We start from the raw sequence: 24,902 nt of genomic DNA on the forward strand, positions 1-24,902 counted from the left end.
TATACCTACCCCCCGGGTCTGCCCACTGCTCTTGGATGACCAAGGGTAACCCCTTCCGAATCAGTATCAGAACCCCTGCCTTCCGATCGATCGCCGGTGCTCCCAAATGCTGACCAACCCACCAAGTTTGAAGCTTAGCATGCTCTGCCGCTGACAGATGTGTCTCTTGCAAGAAGGCTAAATCAGCCTTCTGACGGTTCAAGGCTCGTAAAATTTTTTGTCGTTTAATAGGTGAAGTGACACCATTTATATTCCAGGAAATACATCTAAGAGGCTTCATGAGAAAATGTAGAAGGATAATGAGCCGGTACAGAACCAGAAATAAAACCGAGAGCAAGGTCGTCCCAGCCATCGACCCGCTCCCAGCTCCTCACTCCAGACCCGAGTTGCCACCAAGGGACAGAAGGCCAAATACCAGGTGCCAGGAGCACGAAAGAAGAAGAAGAAAGAAGGAGGAAAAAGAGAAAGAGAAAAGAAGAAGAGGTAAGAACAAGAGGAAATCCCAGCACACCCTCCCCCCCACCATCCCTCCCCCCCACCATCCCCACCCCGTCCCTCATACGACCCACTAGTGGTCTAAGGGCCCTGTGCAGCAACTCCCAACCCCCTCCCTCCGCAGACTATATCTGCCAACCTCCGAAGCGGGAGAGAGAAGGAGCCACGCACAAATGTGAACAGGGCCCCGAGTCCCCCCAGACCCAAACCCTCTATCCCCTTACTCCACCCGCCCAGATCACAATCCACATAAAGAATCCCCCGAATAGTTCACACCTGACCATCCCACTGTACCCATCCATAACCAACCATGAGCATATGATGGATATAACATCTCAAGTAACAAGCAGAAGCATAACCCAACCCAAGTAGCGCCATCAGACATCCAGTAACAGAAATGCGTCTCTCAAGGTACACAGAAAGAAGTCCCTGAGAGTCCCCTACAGACACCCACTGAGACACACATACTCATTCAATGGCACTGTTTCCACCATCCACTCCCAAAAGGTCAAATCCAATATAGACTTTCGTACCATAACCCCAGCCCAACACCAATCGTTCATCCATACCCCCAACACACAGGACCAAACCGCTTCCATACAGAACATAATAAAGGACTGTTCATCCAGAGAGTCCTGCGATTCAAAAGAACGAAGAACCAAAGTCTCGAATTTAACCACCGGACCCAGCTCCACAGGTGGATCCACGCCAGGTGAAGTCTGCATCAACCCAATCTGAAGCAGCACAAGTCCTGGCCAGCAACTAATCGCCAAGCGTTCAGATTATGCAGCAAGAGGGGGCCATCCGGCAATACCCCGGTCATTCAACAGCAGCAGAGGCCAGAGGGGCAAAAGCCCGGACCCCATAAACAGGACTTCAAGTGCATGCAGAACCATCAAGCTGGCCCTCAAACAAGGATTCACAGGATAGAACAAGCAGCAAGCCAACAAGAACAATTGTGAATCCATGTCTAAAAGGAGAAAGCCGCTCAGCATCCCGCCCTCTGGTCAGCCAGGAAAAATCTAAGGTCCGTGCTCAAGCAGCGCCAGGACACCACCTCAGAAGCAGAAATACCAGCACAGAAAGGAAAGTTTCATGGGACCGAGGAAGGTCCAGCCTCCCCAGGCAAAGAATCCAAATATGCCTGAGCATCGTCCGCTGATGTGTAACGTTTCCATCCTGTAGCAGTCCAGATCCGCAATTGTGCCGGATAAAGCAGCTGGAACCTTTGCTGACGATCAAAGAGAGCGGAGCAGACTCTAGAAAACCGCTTCCTTCGCTCCTGCAGTGCTGGAGAGTAATCCTGGAAAAGACGAATCTGTGTTCCTTCAAAGGTAAGATGGTTGCGCTTTTGACGGTACTGTTTCATCAATTCCACTTTATGCGCAGAGTTATGGACTTTGAAAATAGTGACCCGTGCTCTGGTGTGATCTTCACTGCGCCTCCCCAGGCGGTGGGCCCGATCCAGCCGCAAGATGCCCATACCTTCAGGAAGAGGTAATGCTGTGCGAAGCCAGGATTCTAAGATAGTGTGCAGCCGGGAGTCAGACACCGTCTCAAGTAGACCTATTAGACGAAGATTATCCCGCCTCGAGCGGTTCTCGAGGTCTTCGATTTTATCTGCCTGTTGAACAATTAGTGTTTTAAGTGAGGTCAGATCTGCCGACGAAGCAGAGTGGGCCTCCTCCACGTGCGCCACCCTGGTTTCCAGTTCTCCGGTCAGGCGCGTTGTTTCCGTGACCAGGGACTCCAAAGAGGAGAGTTGACCCGACAGCTGCTCAAATCTGGCATCTAGAGCCCGCACCACCGAAGCGGAAAGAGCGGCGATATGCGCCTCCGACAGCGGGAGCTCAGGACCCGCGTCTGGTGTCCCGGTCGCCATCTTAAGTTCAGCGCGGTGCAGACGCGCCTCCCGATCCTTCGCTCCCCGAGTCACTTTGCCGCTCATTACAGGGCTTACAGGCTGGGCAAAACGGTCCATGAACTACTCCCACCAAGATACAGGGAAATCGCAAAAAAATTTTCACTCGTTGGGTCAAAAGAGGACCCGGGACCCCGGAGCTCGAGCAGAGCACGTCTTGCTCGGCTCAACACATCACGTGACCCCTCTTAGCCTATGTTTTAAATTTCGGCCCCTTATGCGATTAAGTTTGACACCCCTGGTGTATACCGACACAAGTGACAATAATGTACGCAATAAAAATGACCCAACACAGGCCGTATTTCGGCATAATAAAAATGCCTTCCTCAGGGGTCTTACTGTGTCCTTGGCCGTCTTAAATTTAAAAACATAAAAGTCACAAAAAAAATCCACATAGTTACGAGGCTACAAAGAAGCTTATTAAACTAGAGGCTGGTACATCTGATCTTTTGTTCCACAATCTTCTTGATGTTTTGCTGCTTCAATTCCTTTGTGGAATCTTTTGGCGCTCTTTGGATTTTGTTGTTTTGTCTTCTGGGGACAGACAGGCCCATATTCTATAAAGCAGCACCTAAGTGCAAGACACCATTTTAAAGTGTTTTTTTTTTTAACTGAAGGCACCTACCAGTTCTTAACAAAATACAGTGCTTGCATCACGCCTACAGAGGTGCTTTACGATGCCTAATGTAGGTGTGGCTAATGGTGGAAGTGGCTTTAGGCGTCATATAGCGCCTCCACGGGCATGATTTACATGAAAAGGTAGGCGCCTTGAAAACCCTGGCCGACATTTCTGGTGCCTACCAATCCCAAAGTCACGATTCTATAAACGGTGCCATGGAGTGACTGACACGCGATCGGCGGCTGTTTCTTAAGGCGGCCAACAACAGAACCGTTTATAGAATCCGGGCCAGAATGGGCACAGCTATACTAATTTGTTCACGCGTGGGCATTGCCACATGCTAACCAGTTTGAATGTGGAAGCCCATACTCGTTGCGCAGGTTTTTGGGGGGTTTTGTTTTTTTACGTTTTCCTGTCCATTTTTTTTTTTTTTTTTTTTAAAGAGGAGAACAGCAGCTGTAAAGAGGGCGAAGGAGCAGGTAGTGACCAGGTATAACCCTCCATAGGCACCCAAACAACCTACATCTCGAAGCTCAAATGAGTTAGAAGACTAAAACAGGAGTCGAGCAGAGACGTATCCATCCGCCTGCTGGAGTAGCCAAAGGGCCTGTTATCTACAATGACTCAAAGATCTTTTTGTTGGGTGGTTTAAGCCTAACTCAGGACTCAATAATCTGTACTTGCACATCGGGAAAAATAATTCCAAATGCATCACTTCACATTGAGCACATTAAAGGGGGGGGGGGGAGTTATCAATGCAGGCTACCTTAAGATGGCTTGTTTTAGCACAGGTTCCATTTTATGCAAGGAAATCTAGTTACCAATAACAGGTTATCAGTAAAATAACCCATCTTGATGGTAGCTTAAACCGATAACTTTCCCCTTTTAATTAAAAAGAAATGTCTCTGGAAATGGAAAAAACTGCTCATGTAATAAACCTGAGCCAAGTATAGGACAGTCAAGCTATTATGACATCACTGACGAGGTTGGCTCTCAGGTATTGGTGGAATGAGGCACTGTGATGTCACAATACCAGCTCTGGTTACCAGAGACTGGCACTCTTCACAATAAGGGAGGAAGTTATCGACATGGCTCCCATTAAGATGTGCTAGTTCGCCGCTAACTTGGGCTGTTTCAGAACAGGGCCCCTTTTATAAAGCCACGGCAGCAAGTCGCAGTGCAATGCAGCCCACAGGGACTGAAAGGCTGCATCACATTTGACAGACAGGAACCATTTCCGTGGCTTTGTAAAATGCTGTCAACTAGTTTTTATTTCTGGATAAACGACACAGAAGTAAACAGACAAGCTACATCACATAAGGAGGCAATGAGATGAGCCAAAGCCAGACATATTTGGCTGATGTATTGACATTGATGACTTTGAAAGCTCTATTGCCATCCTGTTGTTGAATCCGAACAGTGAGGATTTTGGTCCCTAAGATTTAACCCAAGCCGCGCTGGCCACCGCCGTAACAGCTCAGACGCTCATAGAATTCCTATGAGCGTCCGAGCTGTTACCGCCGCGGCTGGTGCTAAAAACGCAAGCGCGGCTTTATAAAGGTAGTTGGAGTTAAACAGTAAAATAACATGTCTTAATGGCAGCCCTTCATGGTAGAAAACTGGAACGCTCTTCCGGAGTCTGTCATAGGAGAAAATACCCTCCAAGGATTCAAGACTATGTTAGACAAGTTCCTGGTGAGCAAGAGCGTGCCCTGGTTGGGCTAGTCTCGGTTGGAGCATTGGTTTTTGACCAGAAGGAAGCCGCGTGAGTGGACTGCTGGGCACGATGGACCACTGGTCTGACCAAGCTGCGGCAATTCCTATGTTCTTAGATGCCCAGTTTCCTCTTACAAGATCTTTCTGCAAATCCACATAATCCTCTTCTGTTTTATCAACTTTGAATCATTTTGATTCTCCTCTATGGCCAACACCAGACTCCGTCCCTTCTACTTTGAGGCACCGAATACCCGAGACAAACTGCCTGACTCAATATGTCAATTTCCTTCTGGAAGTATTCAAATGCAGACTCAAAGCCCACTTCTTTGAAGCTGCTTTCAACTGCAAACTCTAACCCACTTGCTTAAGCACCAATATCTGTCTTATCATTTCCACACACACACCCACACCCAAGCACTGTGGATTAATGCACCTTCATGCCCAGTTTCTGTCTTGACTAGATTGTAAGCTCTTTTGAGCAGGGACTGTCTCTTCTATGTTTTTGATGTACAGTGCTACATATAGCTAATAGTGCTATAGAAATGTCAACTATGGTTCATAATGACCTGGCAAAAGCCCAAAAGAGTAAGATTTTCCCAAGTCCATCTTTATTTTCCGTCATAGTCAACTTATCCTGAGGTTGTGGGTTCAAACCCACGTTGCTCCTTGTGACATTGGGCAAGTCACTTAATCCCCCCCTCCATTGTCCCAGGTGCATTAGATAGATTGCGAGCCCACCGGGACAGACAGGGGAAAATGCTTAAGTACCTGAATAAGTGCATGTAAAACGTTCTGAGCTCCCCTGGTATAGAAAAATTGAATAGATAAATAAAATGCTGCTTCATATCTAATGTCTTACCTGCAAAAATAAATCTAATAAAATGATAACAGAAGATTGGCCTTTCCAGAATCCACCCCTTGCACTGACATAAAGCCTGTAACAGGAACGATCAATCCAGATACAATGTCTACTCCCACTTCACATCGAGCCACTGGAACCAACTGCCCCGGCAGATTAGATCCCTTGAAGGAACTTTAGGAAAACAATAAAAACAGACCTCGTCACCTATGGTTACCCCCTTCCCCCCCCCCCCGTCCACGACCGATAGATGACAAAGAAATGTATATTGATAGAAGATCCTCGGTATGTGTTGCGTTAGGATAAAAACTTGTACTGTTACTATGGCAAATTGTAACCTATTAACCCTTTCAGGACCAAGGGACATATTTGTCCCATAACTTTAAAATCCTATAAATTTTGATTGGGATAGTCTACAGTTCTAAATTTGATATGTACGGATTCCATAGGATACTGCCTTTATGTAAACAAACTGGTTCCGACATTCATTCATTAGCGTCGTTGCCAGATTGACGAGAAGATTCACTTGCCACACTGTCCATAAGCCAGAAGTGTGATTTTTTTAAAAAAAAAATAATATTTCACACAAAAAAATCAATTTTTTGGCATCTGCAAGCCCTTTTTACCATAAAAATGTCGTCAAAACCACAAAAATTGGCCTACGATCCTTATGGTCCTGAAAGGGTTAACTGTATATTGTGCATGTTGACCTGTAACCCGTCCTGGGCTCTTTGGGAAGGACGGAATAGAAAACATAATTAAGAGCGCCTTTTATCAAGCCGCGCTAACGGGGTTAACGCGCGCGACGTTTAATCACGCGTTAACCCCCGCGCTGGCCCACAAACTGCCGCCTGCTCAACGGAGGCGGTAGCGGCCTGCGGTATAGCGCACGGTATTACACCCGTTAAAACCGCTAGCGCGGCTTGATAAAAAGGAGCCCTAAGTTCAACTTAGAGAATTTCCATCCCCTACTCTGCTACAGCTTCTCTGAAGGGGGATGGGGGGGGGGGAATGAAGAAGAGAGTAGATATGGGGCTCAATGCTGGTAAACAAGATGACCAGGAGTGCAGTAGCAGTATTGAGGGTAACACACCTGGTAACATACGTCCATTAGATAGGGCGCAAAACAGTCCTGCATGCCATACTCAGGAGTGCCCAGAGCCAGGGCGGCCATCTGATGCTGCATCAGTAAAGCAAGCTGGCTGAGCACCTCAGCTCTAAATCACGATTATTTAAAAAGAGCTTGCAAGTAGTAAACAAGACCTAAAAATAAAGACAAGCGATCGGCACGGCAGCACACAGCTAAATAAGAAAATTAGATTGATCTCTGCTATTCCCAAGACCCCCAGGCTCTTTGCCCGCTTGCCAGAGATCTCCTCGGTACAGGTTCCGAGAGAGAACACCCAGCAGCAAGAGAACGGGTAGAAGAACAAAGGTAAATATTTCTGTTAGCGGATTCTCGTCTCTATCCTTATGCAACAGATGTTCCGAAAGTGTTTCTTCCAATCTGTCCTCTGACCCATTCAAGGCATTTTACCAAATCTATGTGAAAAGAAAGATTAGAGATTTTCACTTCCCCTATCTTCCCCCCACCAATTTCAGTAATTCACACATAATGTATTTTCTTTACTGGCTGCATGAAAAGATTGTCTATGCTACTTCTTCCCAAGTATATATGCATTCCCCAAGCAATCCAGTATTAAGTGTTTACCCTAAACATGCATCTCGTTCATTTCAATGTAAACTTTTCTTAAACCTTGGGTACTGGGTGATATATAAAAGTTTTGGAAAATAATTTCACTCACGCACCTGGGCAACACGCAGCCTCTCTATTCCCTTCCTAATATACCAGGGATCTCAAAGTCCCTCCTTGAGGGCCACAATCCAGTCGGATTTTCAGGATTTCCCCAATGAATATGCATTGAAAGCAGTGCGTGCACATAGATCTCGTGCATATTCATCGGGGAAATCCTGAAAATCCGACTGGATTGCGGCCCTCGAGGAGGGACTTTGAGACCTCTGTAATATGCACACACACACATCCATTTTTCAAAACTGTAGCGCAGTCTTTAGCGCTGGCCGTGGCGATAACAGCTCCGACGCTCATAGAATTCCTATGAGAGTCGGAGCTGTTACCGCCATGGCCGGCGCTACAAACCACACTAAGGTTTTGGTTAAAAAAAAAAAAAAAAAAGAGGGGGATAATGTGCTTTGACATTTCATGACGTGGAGCACGGACACACGACACAAATGAAGTTGTCCTAAAATATATTTGCTCTATTTGTATAAAGGAACACGATATAAAAATCTTAGCTGGACAATATCTCTGGAGCCACAGCTAAGTCTAGTGTAGGTGATCTCTGAACCTCCAGAATAAGTTTGTTTTTGGCGTTAAAATTGTTTCTCAGGTGTTGAAAGGGCTGCAACAGTCCTACACATGCAAGAACAGTGCAACGGGGAAAATAATAAAAACACCCAAGAAAACCACTTCATTACTATTTTTCATTTATTTAACAAAATGTAATAATCAAATTTGCCATATTATATGGAGGGGACAAACCTTGAAAACATCTCTTAACATCTTTATTTGATTAAACATGACACACAAGTGGATTTTATGGTACTACCAGCACAGTCCTGTATAAGGTTCAATTATTCCATCTGGGATACAGCGCCAGTGACATATATAATATTTTCATATCTCTCTCAGTCCATAAAGCACTCTACGAAGGTCAAATTGGCATTTAAGGAGAAATTTTAAATTATAGTAAAATGTCAACAAAAAAGACCACGTTCTGACCCCGACGACACTGCTTCGGCTGTGGTCACATATCCTTTGCTGAAAAAGACACCTTTCAGCTCTCAGGCATACAGCTCTTACTGCCTGGAGGGAAAAATAATCTATTAGCAAGGAAACCAAACCAAACCATCACACTTTCTTCCCAGGTATATCTAAAACAAAGTCCCGTTGCTGCTCTATGCTCGATTTTGCCATCTCCCGAGTATTTCCATGCCGTCACAACAGAACACGGGGAGGCTTTGCCTACTCCCTCTTCTGGGCCTTCACTAACTAAGACCTCTTTCACCTTTTTATACCTTAAACATATATAACTTTTGTCCTGGTTTCTATTATACAATCTGACAGCAGAAAATATGTTTCATCCCCTCCACTACCTGCAGGCACTCTATCAATTTCACTGCTGCAGGTCCTGTCATGCCACAGAATTTCTGTCTAGCCTTTAACCAGACAAAATTTTAAGAAACTCATCACTATATTAAAGTACTTAAATGAAGAAAAAAAAAGACTTCCTTTGTATTCAAGTTCCTTAAAGCTACAGATCCTATTTATTAATATATATAATTTTTAAATCAGTATATAGGAGTGACATATAATAATCCCAGAGAAGTTGTGCAGTAGGTCATAAGCAGAAAACCTGCCACCTTTCATCTCTGCACCAGGGAAGAGAGAGAGGTTAATTTTAACAAGGAAACAAACACATATCCAACTGCAGCATGTAGAGGTTTCTTCTGATTTTTGCTAAACAAATGTTATTTCTATATACTTCAAAAAAAAAAAAAACAAAAACACATTCCTATTTACATATACGAGTAACACAAGATCCTGTGACAATCTGAATTTGAGTATTTTTCACATACAATACAACCAACGGGAGTCTGCAGCTTCTTTGCTAACCTCCATATTCTAGTGAACTAGAGTCTTAAAATCAGGACTTCACTTTCCAATCCAACAATCCAACTACAAAAATCTAAAAACTCCCACAAACATGAAAAAAGCCAGAAGTTCACACTGTTTTTGGTCCTATAAAATATTTAAGCTCTCTTGTTCAGAACAGATATTTCAAAAAAGCTAGACACCAACTATTAATTTACATTTTTTATTCAAAGATATTTCTTTTAAGTTACATAGTGATAACAATCACAACCAAGGCATACAAATTTTAAAATGGCATCATGCTTCTGAGATATAACATTATTAACTCTAAATTTTATGCATTTTTAAAGGGTTTGAAAGGTGACCACAGAAATCCCACAAATCAATTTTAACAAACCCCAACAGGACTTACTGTAGTTTAAAGGCCACATGATTATTAGAGATGTGAATCTGTTCATAATAGGTTTGAAATTACAATAAAAAGTTGCATTTTGCCCTTCTGGTTCAAGTATCATTTGAGAGGAAAAGAGCATAAAATCAAACAAGAGTAAAGCCACACAGTTTTTAATTGGCTATCAATTTCTATATTTAAATGTTTTCTAGCCTGTTCTGAATTTATATATAATTTAGAAGCAATGTGTGACTCTTCTACAAATGTTGTTTTTTTAAAAATAAATTCTGAATCTAGTTCTAATCATGTTAGTGATTTTTCCTATTTCTTTTGAAATTGTCCCCAAATCTGCCAGCCAAATCTCAACTACTTTTCCTACCAGACTTGGGGAACATGGAGAACTAGAAGGGAAACTCCACTTGAACTGTACCCCTGTGCTGCTCTCGTGGAACACGTGGGCCTGGCTCAATTGTTTATCCTCTTACAATCTCTCGCCACAGCGCCCCCTGCAGGGACGCTCCTGACCACCCACCAAAGGCACTGTAGGTCTCCTGCCACAGCGCCCCCATGCGGGCAGAAGGAAGGATCCGATTTTCCCACAAGGCGTCTTTATATTCAAGAAAGAACACCCCAAATAATCACTTCATTGTTCACACAGCACTAATAATCATCATAACAAACTATAAAAGTAGTAAAGCATCCGTCTCAATAAAGCAAAAGAGAAAAAAAAAAGTGACACATCTGGGCAAAAAAGAACAAAAGAGTGTGTGTGTTTGGGGGGGGGGGGAAGAGTTTGCCTTCCACAAGGCTCCTTCATAAACAATCCTCTGCCCCCACCCCTCAGTCCGTTCATCCTCCCAACCCCAAAACATAACCCATCACATACAATCATCATAATCTGCCGAGGACAGAGCAGCGATCAAACCGAGACTCGCATCACTCATCCTTTGCAAAACTCCGCCTAAAGGGCACTGGCCCAAGTTCACACTAACTTTTGGAACCATCCAAATGAGTACAACAATGGAACAAAGCTAAAACTCTGCGACAGACTTCCAGGAGGAAAGAGGACAGCAGCAGCAATCGGGGCTTCTGCCATCATGGCAGGAAAGAAGAGGTCGGGGACGAGAGAGGCAGGTCTCGCGACCGCAAGGATCAACCATTGCATTAGTATGCACGCGCAAGCTCTCCCCGGGAACTTTCCGTTTCTTAAAAATCGGATTTCTGCCTCTTTCTCCAATCCAAACTCTGTCTGTCGCGGGCATGCAAGCTGATCACGGCGATCTCAAGGAGCAAGCTGCAGGGCTATAAACCTGAACGAGCAGGACAAATGAAATATACACTAAAAAGGTTACAGAGACGAGCGCTGCAGGGCTCGCTCGCTTCCTCACTGCTCCTCTCTGCACTGCTGCTGCTGTAATAAAGCAGCAGCAGCAGCAGGAGGAGGAGGAGGCAGCGCGAGCGGCTGCAGCGCTTCCCAGCCCGGAGAACGGCCGCCTCGCGCTCTCCCGCACTGACACGCGGCGATGAATGACAGCTTACCTGGTGCCAATCTTCATCAGACTGACAGTGGCGTGACGGCGCAGCCTATACTTCCCCGGCACGGCGCTTGACGTCAGCGGCTGCCGGCCCCGCCTCCCCGAGCCGAGCGGCCCAGGGAGTGAGCGCTGTCTCCCTCTGCCGGCCAGGGGAGGGAAGTGCGGCGTCTCGCTGGGCGGGAAGCGCGGGGTGGGTGGGTCTTCCTGTTCTGGAAAAGGGAGGGGCGGCGAGCAGAAAAGGATTAACCCTCTGGTGGCCATTGCTTCTACTGAAACATTTGCAAGACTCCTATCAAGGAAGCCCCGCTGGTTCTGACTGCAGATAAGGCAACCTATGATCTCCAGAAGAAAGCTGTCAAACAGCAAGGCTTAGCAGTAACTTTTAAGGATGGCAATTCAGGGATCTCACAATCCCTCCTTGAGGGCTGCGATCCAGTCGGGTTTTCAGGATTTCTCCAATGAATATGCATTGAAAGCAGTGCATGCACATAGATCTCATGCATATTCATTGGGGAAATCCTGAAAACCCGACTGGATTGCGGCCCTCAAGGAGGGACTTTGAGACCCCCTGCAATAGATGCAAAATTATACAGTTATCCGCATATGGGTCTGGGTACACCAGAATCCTACTTTTTTTTAACCAGGATTTCAATACTGTTAAATGGGAATCCATTAAATCCTGAAGATCCTGGTTTTACCTTGATACTCCGCATTCCCTCGCTTAGCAGTAAGTGTATTACTGCCATTTGGAGCACTGCCCCCCAACAGAAAAACAGTAGAGGGATTATCCTGACTGGTGAAAAATAAAATGCAGAGGGAGTAAGGAGGGGGAAAAACCAGCATAAGGAGAACTTGACCGGAAAAGAACTGCAGCCGAAATCGTCTTCATCTTGGACTGATTTTATGCAACTTATAAATGTTCGAAATTGATAGTTGTGACTCCTGATGCAGATGTTCAAGCTGAAACATTCGATTTTTTACATAATTTTTTTTTTTCATAACAAGCCAGTTGGTCCACCCCTACTCCCTTTTGTTGTTGAGAGGGTACAGAGAACAGGCAGAGTTCTGTATATGGTAATGGCTCTGATCAAGGGTTGAGTGACTGCTACAGACACTGCTGGTCCAAGCTGTCAAAGCCCCTCCATTATTCTTGCATGAAGTCTCTTTCATTTGAAAGGAAACTCTGTAATGAGAGGGCATAGGATGAAGTTAAGACGTGGGAGGCTCCAGAGTAATCTAGTAAATACTTTTTTTTACAGAAAGGGTGGTAGATGCGTGGAACAGTCTCCCGGAAGAGGTGGTGGAAATAGAGACTGAGTCTGAATTCAAGAGGGCCTGGGATAGGCACGTGGGATCTCTTAGAAAGAGGAGGAGATAATGATTACTGCGGATGGTCAGACTGGACGGGCCATTTGGCCTTTATCTGCCATCATGTTACTATGTTTCAATAACCATAAAGTTCTATGACATCACAATGTGTAAAGAGCCTTAGCCAATAGGGAGAGGAGGAGACAGTGGATGTTGAGGATAGGCAGACTAAATGAGCCATTTGGCCTTTATCTGCCATCATGTTACTATGTTTCTAGTAGCATGACGCTGGAGAGCATGCATCAGAAAACATAGATAGAGTGGGAGCCCGCTGGGATAGTTAGGGAATAATGTTTGAGTACCTGAATAATTTGTAATCCGCATAGAATTGTTCTTTCTGCCAGCTGTTGATTTCCAGGGCAGAGACAGAAACAGAGAAAGCATGACAAAGGCCAATCGAACCATCCACTATCCCTTTCCTCTTCCATGAAGATCCTCTGTGCTTGTCCCATACATACCAACTTTTTCAAAATTGCCCTTCCCTGGACAAAATGTAGGAGTTTGTTCAGTACTAGAAGTGCTTAGTACCTATCCATTTCCACATACAGTTCATACTCCTCTTATTGACTTACAAGTGCATTAAAAACGTATGAATTGACATCAGTGGCATAGTAAAGGGGGCGGACCTCCCCAGGCACCGTCTTGGTGGGGGTGCCAGCACCTCTCCACCCCTCTATGCCATGCTTGCACCTTACCTTCCCCGTACCTCTTTAAAATCTTCTCCAGTACGAGCAACTACTCTAGCCCGGCTCCCTCTGAAATCACTTCTGGGACACGGGGCCAGGAAGTGAGGTCAGAGGGAAAGCCAATGCCAGAGCGAGCAGCAGGCCGGAGAAGCTGCTCGCACTGGTGAATATTTAAAAATGTACAGGGTGGGAAGGGAGGGTGTGAGTGTGGCGTGGGGGCATTTTTGCGAAAGGCAGGGATGGTGGCTAAGAATTGTTTTGGGGGAGTGGGTTTTGGATCGCGCTCCTTATTGGGCTTGGCATAACCATTTGCATGCTTTGATGTTGCTTGAGAGGGGTCGGGTGCGTCATTCCTTGCGACAATCTAAGTTTTTCTTTCAGGTCTGGGGTCCTTATATATACTCCTTGCCTCATAGAACCTGTAGTATGATCCTTAATACCTTGCCTGTTTAATTTGCCTTGAGCGGTGAGGGGTTAGCTGCCTCAGGGTGGCTTTTCCTCAGCTTGGTCTGTCCTTCCTTTGTTTTTCTTTTCCTTTCTTCTTGGGGGGGGAGACTTGGTGTGGGGGGGGAGGCCCTAAGCATTGTTTCTCGGGGCTCATCAGAGTCCAGGGCCTTGAGGCCCCAATTCTGTAAACGGCGCCTAACTTTAGGCATCTGATTTAAGTGGATAATGAGCGATTTAAGGGTCTTAACAAGCGTTAATTGGGACTTAGACGGAGTTAGGCATCGATTAGGCGTCCATAGAACACAGACGTGAGGTAGACGCAGATTTAGAGAATAGTCGCGTCTGTTTGTAGACGTGAGCGTAACGTGGGAGTGGTTAAGGATGGCACCACATAGAGGCTAGTTAGGCGACAGAGCACGCCTAAACAGCATGGAAAATGTAGGCAAAGGAAAAGCTGGGTCCAGAATGAGCAATGTAACACATGAGGAAGGAGTATTTCTCCAAAACACGGACCGTGTTGGGTCCGTATTCCATGTATATGAGAGCCATTTTTTAAGGATCACAATTTTGGATGCTTTTTAAACAAAGATTTCTGCCCCTTGTACATTCCATTCTGCAGTTTCTTTCTTGTTTTTGGTGTCCACCTTTCACTGCAGATTCGTTGGATTTTTTTTGTTTGTTTGTTTTTGCTTTTTATTTCCATTCTAAGGACATCCTTCTCGTGCATTTTTTCAAACAGGAAATGGCATCTTTCTTGTTTAAAAATTGCTGAGATGGACTTTTATTTGGACGTTAAGAACAGAACATCTCAATTCTATCTTGGATTTTCTTTCAAAAATGTCCCTCCATGTGTTCTCGTGTGTAACTGCCAAGGGGTGTTCCCATGGGAGGGGGGATGGGCATTCCCGCTATTTTTGTGCACACTTTATATGACATCTACATTTACAAGTGCAACTGTTGCATATCGGTATGACAATTTACACCACTCCAGCCATAAGTAGCTGCGCCTACAGCTGGGTGCATAACTGGGCCCATATACTAGTATTCTGTACCAGATTTTGTGCACAAACTTGCCATTAAAGAACATTAGCTAAGCGCCCAAATTTTAAGTGTCTAAGTTTAAGCACTCTTTATAGAATTGCCTTTAAGAGGAGAGTGTGGTGCAGTAGTTAGAGCTAAAGCCTCAACACCCTGAGGTTGTAGGTTAAAACCCTGTGCCACTCCTTGCAACCCTGGGTAAGTCACTTAATCCTCCACTGCCCTAGGTATAGGGTTACCATATTTTCTTCCACATAACCCCGGACACATGACCCCATCCAGTTCCACCTCCAGCCACACCCTGTTCTGTCTCGATCCCCACCCCACCCCCATAAAGCCTCATCTCTTCCCTATCAATCTCCAGCCCTGGAGCATGCGTGTGACACCATCTGCACATGCTCAGAGGCCCTCTAGATTGCAGCCAGAGCTTGTCGGGGTTTTGCAAAACCTGGACAAGCTGCCGGGTTTTGGAAAGTCGTACAGTCGTACAGTCCTCTAAAAAGAGGACATGTCCAGGTTTTCCCTGATGTCTGGTAACCCTACCCAGGTAGATTACATAGACTGTGAGCTTGTTGGGACAGATAGGGAAAATGCTTCAGTATCTGATTTTGTAACCTGCTCGGAGCTCCTTTGGGAGGATGGGCTTAATCAATAAAGATGTCTCTTTTGACCTGGAGTGATGTTTGGTGTGTTGTGCTACCGTTTGGCATTTCAGTTCATGGTCAGTCATTTCTTAGGGCTCCTTTTACTAAGGTACGCTAACGTTTTGAGCGCACACAGATTAGCGCGCTCTAACCCGTGCTACGTGGCTAGAACGTCAGCTCAATGCTGGCGTTAGCATCTAACGCACACGGCATTGTAGCGCGCGCTATTCCGCGTGCTAATGCCCTAACGCAGCTTCGTTAAAAGGAGCCCTTAAGTCTCAAACTATCAACTCTTCTACCCTCTTTACACCTCTACTGCCGCATTCTAATCCAATCTGCTCCCTTTTTTGCTCATTCTCCCTTACGCCCTTCCCACCACTCCATCCACCTGATCCATGGGCTTGGGAGACTAGAGGAGCCAAGCAAACCCCATCCCCTGCCCTCCCCAAAGCTCTCCAGTTGCTGAGGCTGTGTTGGACAAACAGCAACTTGATCCATGGTCCCCACGATCAGGACACCATAGTAGGAGTCAGGCACATGGACATGGCGTGGAGAAGATCAAATGGGAAGTGGTCTATGCTGTCTCTACTGTGCCCCTGTGAAATATGGTGGTGTGTACCCTCAAAGTGTTAGTCAAAGTACTTAAAAGTTTTTTTAAAAGTATTTTTTTTAACACTTAAGTACAAGTACCATGAAGAACACATTTTAAAAATGACCTAAAAGTAAAAAGGTTATTGCCTAATATAATACTTGTTGATTAAAAAGTAAAAGTGCCATAACCACATTAAATGCCAATATTGCTAACAATTTTTATCCCAAGAGCTTTATTGCTCTACAATCCAATCCACTTTGCTTTTAATACAACTAAATTTTGAAAATGGCTGCCACTTGTACGAATGCATTTGTGAGTCATTAGCCAGCACAGCTCAAAAAGTGTTCGACTAGCAGAAAGTGGATTGTTCAGTCTGATTTTTAAAAAAATTTCCTTCCGATCAGGCCAGGCTACAGTATTACTGATGTCTTCTGTCCGAGTCTGTAGGGACCGATCAAGGGAATCTCTGCCTGAAACACTTGACTTCCTTAGAGCAAAGAATATTTTATCAACATCATCATCTACATTAGAAGCAGTGCTGTCAAATTGGGCACTTGCTTTTACATTGTCATTATCATGCTTTCCCAGTTCACAAAGTTTATTTATTTATTTGCCATTTATATACCACTTATATAATCTAAGTGGTTTACATTCAGGTATTTAAGCATTTTCCTTATCTGTCCTGGTTGGCTCATCCTCTATTGAATGTACCTGAGGCAATGGGGTCACAAGGAGCATCATAGGATTAGAACCCACAACCTCAGGGTGCTGAGGCTGTAGTTTTAACCACTGGCCCACACATTCCCCTAGTGTAGAGTTAGAATTGTTGTCTCTTCTTATTCTAACATTTCTCATCTGATGGCAAACTCCGTATGATGTCTGAAAATTCGTGCAAGAAAGTGAAATGTGTGGGAACCCTTCAATTTTCTTAAGGACAGACAAGGAGATTTATTCTCTACAGACTCTATCGATTCAGTGTGGACAGTCACCCACGGGACTGACCAGCAGTCTATTGTAGGAGAGATATATAAGAACATACTGGGTCCGAACTATGGCGCATCTAGCCCAATCCAGGTCACAAGAACCTGGCAGAATCCCAAACAGTAGCAACATTCCATGCTTTTGATGCAGGGGAAACAGTAGATTCCCCCATGTCTATCTCAATAGGCAGACTATGTATTTTTCCTCCAGGAACTTGTACAAATCTTTTTTATTTTTTTTAACCTAGATATGCTAACCACGGTAACCTCATCCATTTACAATGAGTTCCAGAGCTTAACTATTCATTGAGTGAAGAAATATTTCCTCCTATTCATTTGAAAAGTATTACCATGTAACTTCATTGAGTGTCCCCCTAGTCCTATGTGTCTGTTCTGACAACAGTCTGCTTCTAGAGTAAGAGGACTTCACCCAAGCTTTAAACTCTTATTGATGTGTATCAAGGCATGAGAGTTAAACTGTGCTGAGCAATTTTAAACCAGGGTGAGGGAATCTGATCCAATGTGTAGGTTTAGTGTGTATTGTAGTGATTAAATTTGTCAGCGAGGAAAGAATAAGTAAATTAAGAAATCACCAAGAATGGGTCAGGGTAGCAAACAGAGGAGAATCGATATTCTGAACTATACTATTATTATTAATAATCATCATTTCTATATTTTCCTTCCCCCTCCCCCAACTGTGGGGTTATTAAAAGCAAGTCCTATGATTAATACTCATTCTTAAGGCTAACGAAAGCTAGCACTGGGCACTTAGTTTAACACACAAAAGTTTCAAGTTTTATTTTGATCTGATGAGTCGCTTATTCAAAATTTACTAAGCGAGTTACAGTAAAACAAAAATAAACATATCTTTCGACATACTAATTAAAATTTAAGTATAATGGGTTAGACCGACAGACTTACAGACACAATGGATACACAAGGAAAAAGGGAATGAAAGTTACAAAATTGGTAATAACGAATCATCTGTTCCTGGATGTATCACAGAACTTAAAACCATATGACCTGTAGATGGCGGCATAGTCTTCTCATCCTCCAACTACAGTATGTAAAGTGAAGCCTGATGAAAGGGAGAGTCGATCTTGTAGTAGGGGGGTGGTACCTCTGGCTGGGTCCCTGCATGGTCATATATACTGTCTGTTATCAGTCGAATCCATCAAATCATAACAGAACAGTAGATGGTGGACTGGCTGTTGGGCGATTGTTGTTGGCATTGTGCCAATTATATGGATGCTTTCCATATCATCTTATCTCAAAATAGGATGTGGTCTGGAGCAACATAAACAATACTCCTCCATGGATTTCTTAATTCTTCCAGGCTAAATTATTCCCGAATATTCAGTATCAAGCCATGTGTGGGCCCTGGCACTGAACACCCAGGGCTAATTTTCCGATATTCAGCCAGGCATGCATTAAGACACTTATGTAGGCCCCGGCTGATGATTGGCCAGGACCCACATAATTATGTAAACGATGTCTGGAACCTCTTCCTGGCCCCTGAAGCAGCCTCTCCTTCTTCCCAGACCATACAATGCCCCCTCTCCCCGGAGTGTCCCCCTAACCCCCCCCTCCCCCCCAAAGTCTGATTAGGCCCTTTCCCTGGACCTACTTTATCTCCCTGTGGTTCAGTGGAGGCAGGAGTGAAGTCCACTTGCTCATGCCCTAGGGTTGCCAAACGTCTGGATTTCCCCAGTCATGTCCTCATTTTCGAGGATGCTATCTGGGGGCAGAGCTGGAGGATTGGAACGGGGCGTAACACAAGAGGAATGAGGCAGGCCTGTAGGTGTGGCCATGGGTCCGGATTTTCCTTAAGGAAAATCTGATAATCCTATACTGCCCCTTGTGGCTGCCTGGAAAAAATGGCTGCCACAGCCTCTCACAGCAGTCTCATGGTACTACATAAGTATTAACAGCACATCTTCATAGTCCAATCTTGAGAAAATTAGGGAAGAGATCAATAATCACATTGTATCCTTACCGAGAAATGTCCAAAGCTGGCAAAGCATTGCAATTGGTAAAAGGCCACCTGAACTAACTTTGAAATATGAATGCCAAACAATCGATTCCTCTCCAATTACAGCCCATAGAGTTACCAGATTTCACATCAGTACAATCCGGACCCCTAGGCCCATCCCAGTTCCACCCATTCCTGCCCCAGTTCCACCCACAGCTCCGCCCCCATTGCCTGTTTGCCTGGTCACAAAAGCAATGTTTGAGTGGGAATGAAAGTAACCAGAACAACGGACTCAAAGACTCTTGGTTATAGAATGAAGCCCTCAGATACCTGTGCTGCAGTGTGATTCTTAAAGCAGCATTAATACAGGTCGGCACTTTATCTTTCATTGGGCATTCAAACCAATTTTTAAAGTATTTTTTCAATGCTTATAAAACTAATTGCATTAAATGTTCAAGAAAAAACTTTTAGCGACACTTATCTTTTTTTGTAGGGTCGCTTGTCAGTTCAGCTAGAACTATCGGCCCGATGGGACCCGTTTTGCCAATAAGGCTTCTTCTGGGGTCAGTAAGTTCGAGCGCGAAACAGCATGACCTGCCAGGAAAGGGGGTTAGAAGGGTATAAATAGAGGATCACTGCACAGGTCCTGGACCTGTTGGGCCGCCGCGTGAGCAGGCTGCTGGGCACGATGGACCTCAGGTCTGACCCAGCAGAGGCATTGCTTATGTTATGTACTGTAGAAGTAAACCAGTAATCTAACCCAGCATGGACTAAGGCAGGATCAAGTGGGCATTGCTCCTGACCATGTGCACTCCTAGACCACCAGAGAGCTTCAAGGTAGGCCCAAAGTGAAGGCCTATGGGGATAGGGAGGGGACTTTCAATTCTAGGTGATTTGTATGGTCTTGTGAGGATGAGTTTTTCCTATCTTTTAAATGCCATTCCTTTCTGGTTTTGAGTTTGATTTTTATGATGCATACTGCTGTGATCTTGCTTTTGTAAGTCAAGCAGAATAGAAAGTGCAATAAACTATAACCACACTAATTGGCAGTGTAAGATAGAGTCGTATAAATAATAAAGCTTATGATGCACACTGGCTATAATAAAACCATATCCCCCAATTAGCTATTCTGAGCTGAAACTCCTACGTTATGTATATACTGATGTTATTACCAACCTATGGTAATAACAAAGAACTTGGTTACAAAAAGAATAATGATAACAAACAAATGCATTTATGAGAATACAATATAAGCAAAAAATGAAGATAGATATAATTAGGATATAAAAGTTATTTATAAGAATGAGATAAAACTATAGAAGATAAATTTTTTAAATGCTTTAAAAGTACACTGTTCACCTGTCAATTGAAATAAACACCCAGTGGCTAAACTACCTATTGTTTGTTACCCAATAGAAGTGATTATAGCTCTGGGTAGGTGGTGGAAATCTCCTCCTTCTCACGGATGACTAGAACAGCATGTGCCTGCCACAAGCAGTGCTCTGAGGTATTCCGATGAATAAATAAGTGTGATAAGTTGTTCGGTTCAGATGAGTAAATTCTTGCCATGGCAACTGCCCTTTTATATAATTCCGTTATCAATGAAGCTGATAATCTGATAAGATTGCAGCAGGCGGTTGGCTTGAGAAACCACAGGATTGTCTTTTGACATCGCTCTGGCCGAATTCCTCAAATTCTGGGATCCAGGCAGACTCTGGGGTTGCCATGGCTGAAAGCCTTTTCACATTGCCCAAATTCCTTTGTCTTGCCTCAGCCAGATTGCCATGTCAGCAATTCAAGCTCCTTCTCTAGAGAAGCTCGCTGGCAAAAGTCTGAGCAGAGGTTCTTTGTCATAACATCATGAGCAGAACTACAGATGAAGTCTAATCAAATGCTGTAACGCACCGGTTATTGTGACAAGGGGTTTTACCTTCACAATAGCCAGTAGTCGCTGTACTTTTTTTAATTCTTTCTAACCTATCAGAAAGTGGAACTAATTATACAAAAGGAGTTGAGATTGTTGTGATTATCTGTGTGTTAAGTAAATTCTCCAAAATATTTTGCAGATCAGGATGAAGTTTGGCATTGAGATAGAAAAAAACAAAACCAGAAAGTCTGCCCAAAAACGAAAGCAATTTAGCCAGGCAGGAGAGATTCCTACCTAGTTAATGACCCCTTTTGTGCTAGAGGTTTTTAGTGCGGTAAATGCTCTGATGCTCATAGAACCCTTATGAGCATTGAAACACCTACCTCGCCGGCCAGTGCTAAAACCCTTTACCACAGCTTGATAAAAGGCCCCCCTTCCCCCTCCTTGGAGGGTATGTTGCCTGTATCCACCTAAGTACTGAAATTCAACTAGACAGTGCTGATGAATATTGCCACTAACTAACTCTGCACTGTGCTGAGGTGGTTTGTGGTGCTGAGGTGGTTTGTGGACAGAGCTTGAGTGGAGCCTGGGAGGAGCTGATACTTAACTAGATAGGGGTGATGTTCACGCCAATAGTCAGTTAGGTAAGCGGCTAAAATTATAACGGCAAAAAGGCTGCCCTAAGTTTCAAGTTCACTGAATGCTTGACGTACCGCTCGTCAAAAAAAGTCTGAGCAGTTTACAGTAAAATCAAATATATACATAGAAAAACAATTATTTTACTGTATTTGATATACCGCCTAAGTACCTAGATGATTTACATAAAATGGAAACATTTGAACAAATGCTTCAAAGATAATAACATAATAGAAATAAAAAATCAAAAGGGAGACAAATAGAAAGGACATACTAAAGGGAAAAAAATGGATACATAAGGAAGAATGCTAAAAGGGTGCATCATTTAAATTTTGTTAGGGGGAAGGACAAACCAAAAGGATGGGTAGGGAACAAGAAGGGGTAGAAGGTATGGAAGTAACTGGGCACCAGTCTGAATATAGATCAGTACGTGGTTAACATCTGGGTAACACTAGAGGTGTTATGGATGCCCCCCTCATCCTGATCCCTAAAGCAAATGCTAGGCCTGGCCCAAGCCCTTCCCCATAGGCCCTACCCCTGGGCCTGCCTTGAAGCTCTGTGGCAGTCTAGGGGAGCAATGCTCACTTGCCCAGCCTCAAAATGGCCACTGCATCCTCATGGTATGAGGTGGGGGCTTGAACCCAGCCTTCTGTTTGCTTAATGGAAAGGAAGGGGGAGGATCAGGACTAGGGCAGAGGAAGGGGTCAGAGGTGCTGAAAACTGGCTGGAACCTGCATTAACTCCGGTAAGAATTAGCTCTGGATATTCAGTGTTGGTGCCCAGATATGGCGCAGAACTGAATATCTGGGGCTAATTCTACCAGCAACACTTAGTGTTTAAAATGAAACGACTACCATTGGCTGAATGTTGACCAAAGTGAAAACACACCTGGAATTCAAATGCATTTCTATGGGAAGAGCAGTGTCGGCTTTTGTGGCCTAGAAACTTACATACAACAAAACATACTTATTAGGAAATTCCTCCTTTCAAATGCTCCATACTCTCTCAGACCCCCCCAAACTACTACCTTGCAACAGTCCAACCAGAACCACTCATGCACCAGGATACAAAATGAACTTTCCTCCTGTTAGAGAGAGTTAAGAGAGACTAATTTTGCAACTTTCCAATCCTTGGGCTGCGTCAGCAGAATGTTCAGCATTTGACAACTAGTGAGAATGTCAGTAACCTGAAGGGACTAATGAAACGAGAGAGGAAACAGTTAGGTATTTCATTCATTGCTAAGTGATATAATTACAGTCCTGCTGAGGCTCAGCTCACATTTTATTCTGCCCCCCCCCCCCCAAACCTGCTAAGTCTTCCAATCTACTGGTGACATTGGAGTCGCTAGCTGGGGCCAAATTAATGGCCCCTCGAGGGGAACATGAATTTAATGGACTTCTTTAGAACTGCTAAAGCATCAAAAATGAAGGCTACAGGAAGAAGTTCTCAACTCCTGAAAGTTTTATATTGAATTATTCATGGCTATACAAGGTACCGTGTGAACGGAGACTGCCGTTGCTCTACAAAGCATGTACAAGAGAAGTGACTGTTCTGAAAGCTTCATTCACATTGCAAAACAGCAGTTAAGCTTCCCGTTCTCTCTCACCCACACAGAGACTCACCAACATGAAAACAGGTATTGTGCAAACAGCAGTATTGCAAACTTTTCATTAAATGCCCTAACATGTAACAGATCCAGAATAGTAAACAGCAGTACAAGCTTCTCCTCCCTTCTGCACACACAAACACACACATGCATGCACACAAATGCACTGCTCTATCAAAGGATACAGCAGAAGGAGCTGGACACACTACCTCATTACAGGTACTACAGCGAAGGCTGTGGTACAAGGTCACAAACCCACCAGCTACTCTACTCCAGAAGAAATACAGTTAATGTTCTTCAGCTTCATGAGTTAATTATAAGTTTGAGACCTGACTGCCTGCATTGGTAAGTGTGCATGTATGAAACCCACATACATACAGGGGTAGGGATGGTTACCTGGGCTCCTCTTATGTCATCAGTACTGACTTTGCACTAGAGAATGACACGGGGACAAATTTTTACCCGTCCCTGCAAGAACTAATTTTCCAGTCCCCGCAAGTTCTTTTCCTGTCCCTTGAAAAGAGGAGACTGAGTGAGAGGGGACATGATTGAAACATTCGAGATAATGAAGGAATAGACTTAGTAGATAAAGACAAGTTGTTCACCCTCTCCAAGGTAGAGAGAACGAAAGGGCACTCTCTAAAGTTAAAAGGGGATAGATTCCATATAAATATAAGGAAGTTCTTCACCCAGAGAGTGGTAGAAAACTGGAACGCTCTTCCGAAGGCTGTTATAGGGAAAAATACCCTCAAGGGATTCAAGACAAAGTTAGATGAGTTCCTACTGAACTGGAGCGCATGCAGGTAGGGCTGGTCTCGGTTGGGGCACTGGTCTTTGACCTAGGGGCCGCCACAGGATCGGACTACTGGGCTTTTTCCTATTGCTGGGCTAATAATATGGAATTTACTTCCTGTCTTTGAAACAGGATGATCACCTTCTATTTCATAAAAGACTAAAGATTTTTTTTTAATTTGGAGAACCTCTTACATAATGTACAAAACATTTATAATGAATTTATTTTACTTAGTCTTGCTTTAAGTGATGTAGGCCACTTGAGTATTGGATATCCATGAAGCTCTAATTAGGTATGTTTATGATATAATCTGCATAGAATTATTTTGCAAATAATCTCTTAAGTGTGTTACTCAGGTGTCTCATTTATGGAATTTGCTACTGTTGACAATCCAGAATACAGTGAGTTTTTAATTTTTAAAAAGCGGTTTACAATCAGGTACTCAAACATACTCCCTATCTGTCCCGGTAGGCTTACAATCTATCTAATGTACCTGGGGCAATGGAGGATTGAGTGACTTGCCCAAGGTCACAAGGAGCAGCGTGGGATTTGAACCCACAACCTCAGGGTGCTGAGGCTGTTGCTCTAAACACTATACTGCTCCTTCCAATTGAAGTGTTGTAGAATCAATATCAGTATTAATTTTTAATGTTTAATACCCAGTCTGAACAAGCAGGTTAAGGCACTTTACAAAATTAGTAGCATGTGTAGGGCCCTCAGAGCTTTCTTGTATTCACACTGTGTCCCTTTACATAAAAAAAGGTTGGAAACCACTGGGCTGGTGCCTTTAGTAAAGCTCCTCTAGAACACTTCTTCAGATCAAGGATATAAAAGATTTGTTTTAAATATGTCTTCCTGTCCTTTTGTTATTGCCTGGATTTATTTATATTAGACAACCCACATCTTTGTTTCCTGTCAGCACAGTTCAATTGATTTCCACTGTAGGTGAATGAAACGATATGCAAGAGATTCCTGTGGGATCCATGAGACCCCCGCAGGAACAGCCACACACGCTTATTTGTACACAGAGACTTTTACTTTGCATGTGAACCATGAACTGCCCT

General features: G+C 44.1%; 1 protein-coding gene across 2 annotated transcripts in view; it reads right to left on the reverse strand.

Moving 5' to 3' along the window:
• Positions 1–11,252, reverse strand: part of PKNOX2 (PBX/knotted 1 homeobox 2) — a 424,329-nt gene extending 413,077 nt beyond the window's left edge. Inside the window, exon 1 of one of the 2 annotated variants that reach the window (XM_033918096.1) lies at positions 11,214–11,252. The gene's annotated coding sequence lies outside the window, so the exon portion shown is untranslated. The remainder of the gene's footprint in view (positions 1–11,213) is intronic. The other variant, XM_033918094.1, reaches the window with a different exon arrangement.
• Between the last annotated feature and the right edge of the window lie 13,650 nt (positions 11,253–24,902).

This window comes from Geotrypetes seraphini, chromosome 13 (genome assembly GCF_902459505.1).
Source record: "Geotrypetes seraphini chromosome 13, aGeoSer1.1, whole genome shotgun sequence".
NCBI lineage: Eukaryota > Metazoa > Chordata > Amphibia > Gymnophiona > Dermophiidae > Geotrypetes > Geotrypetes seraphini.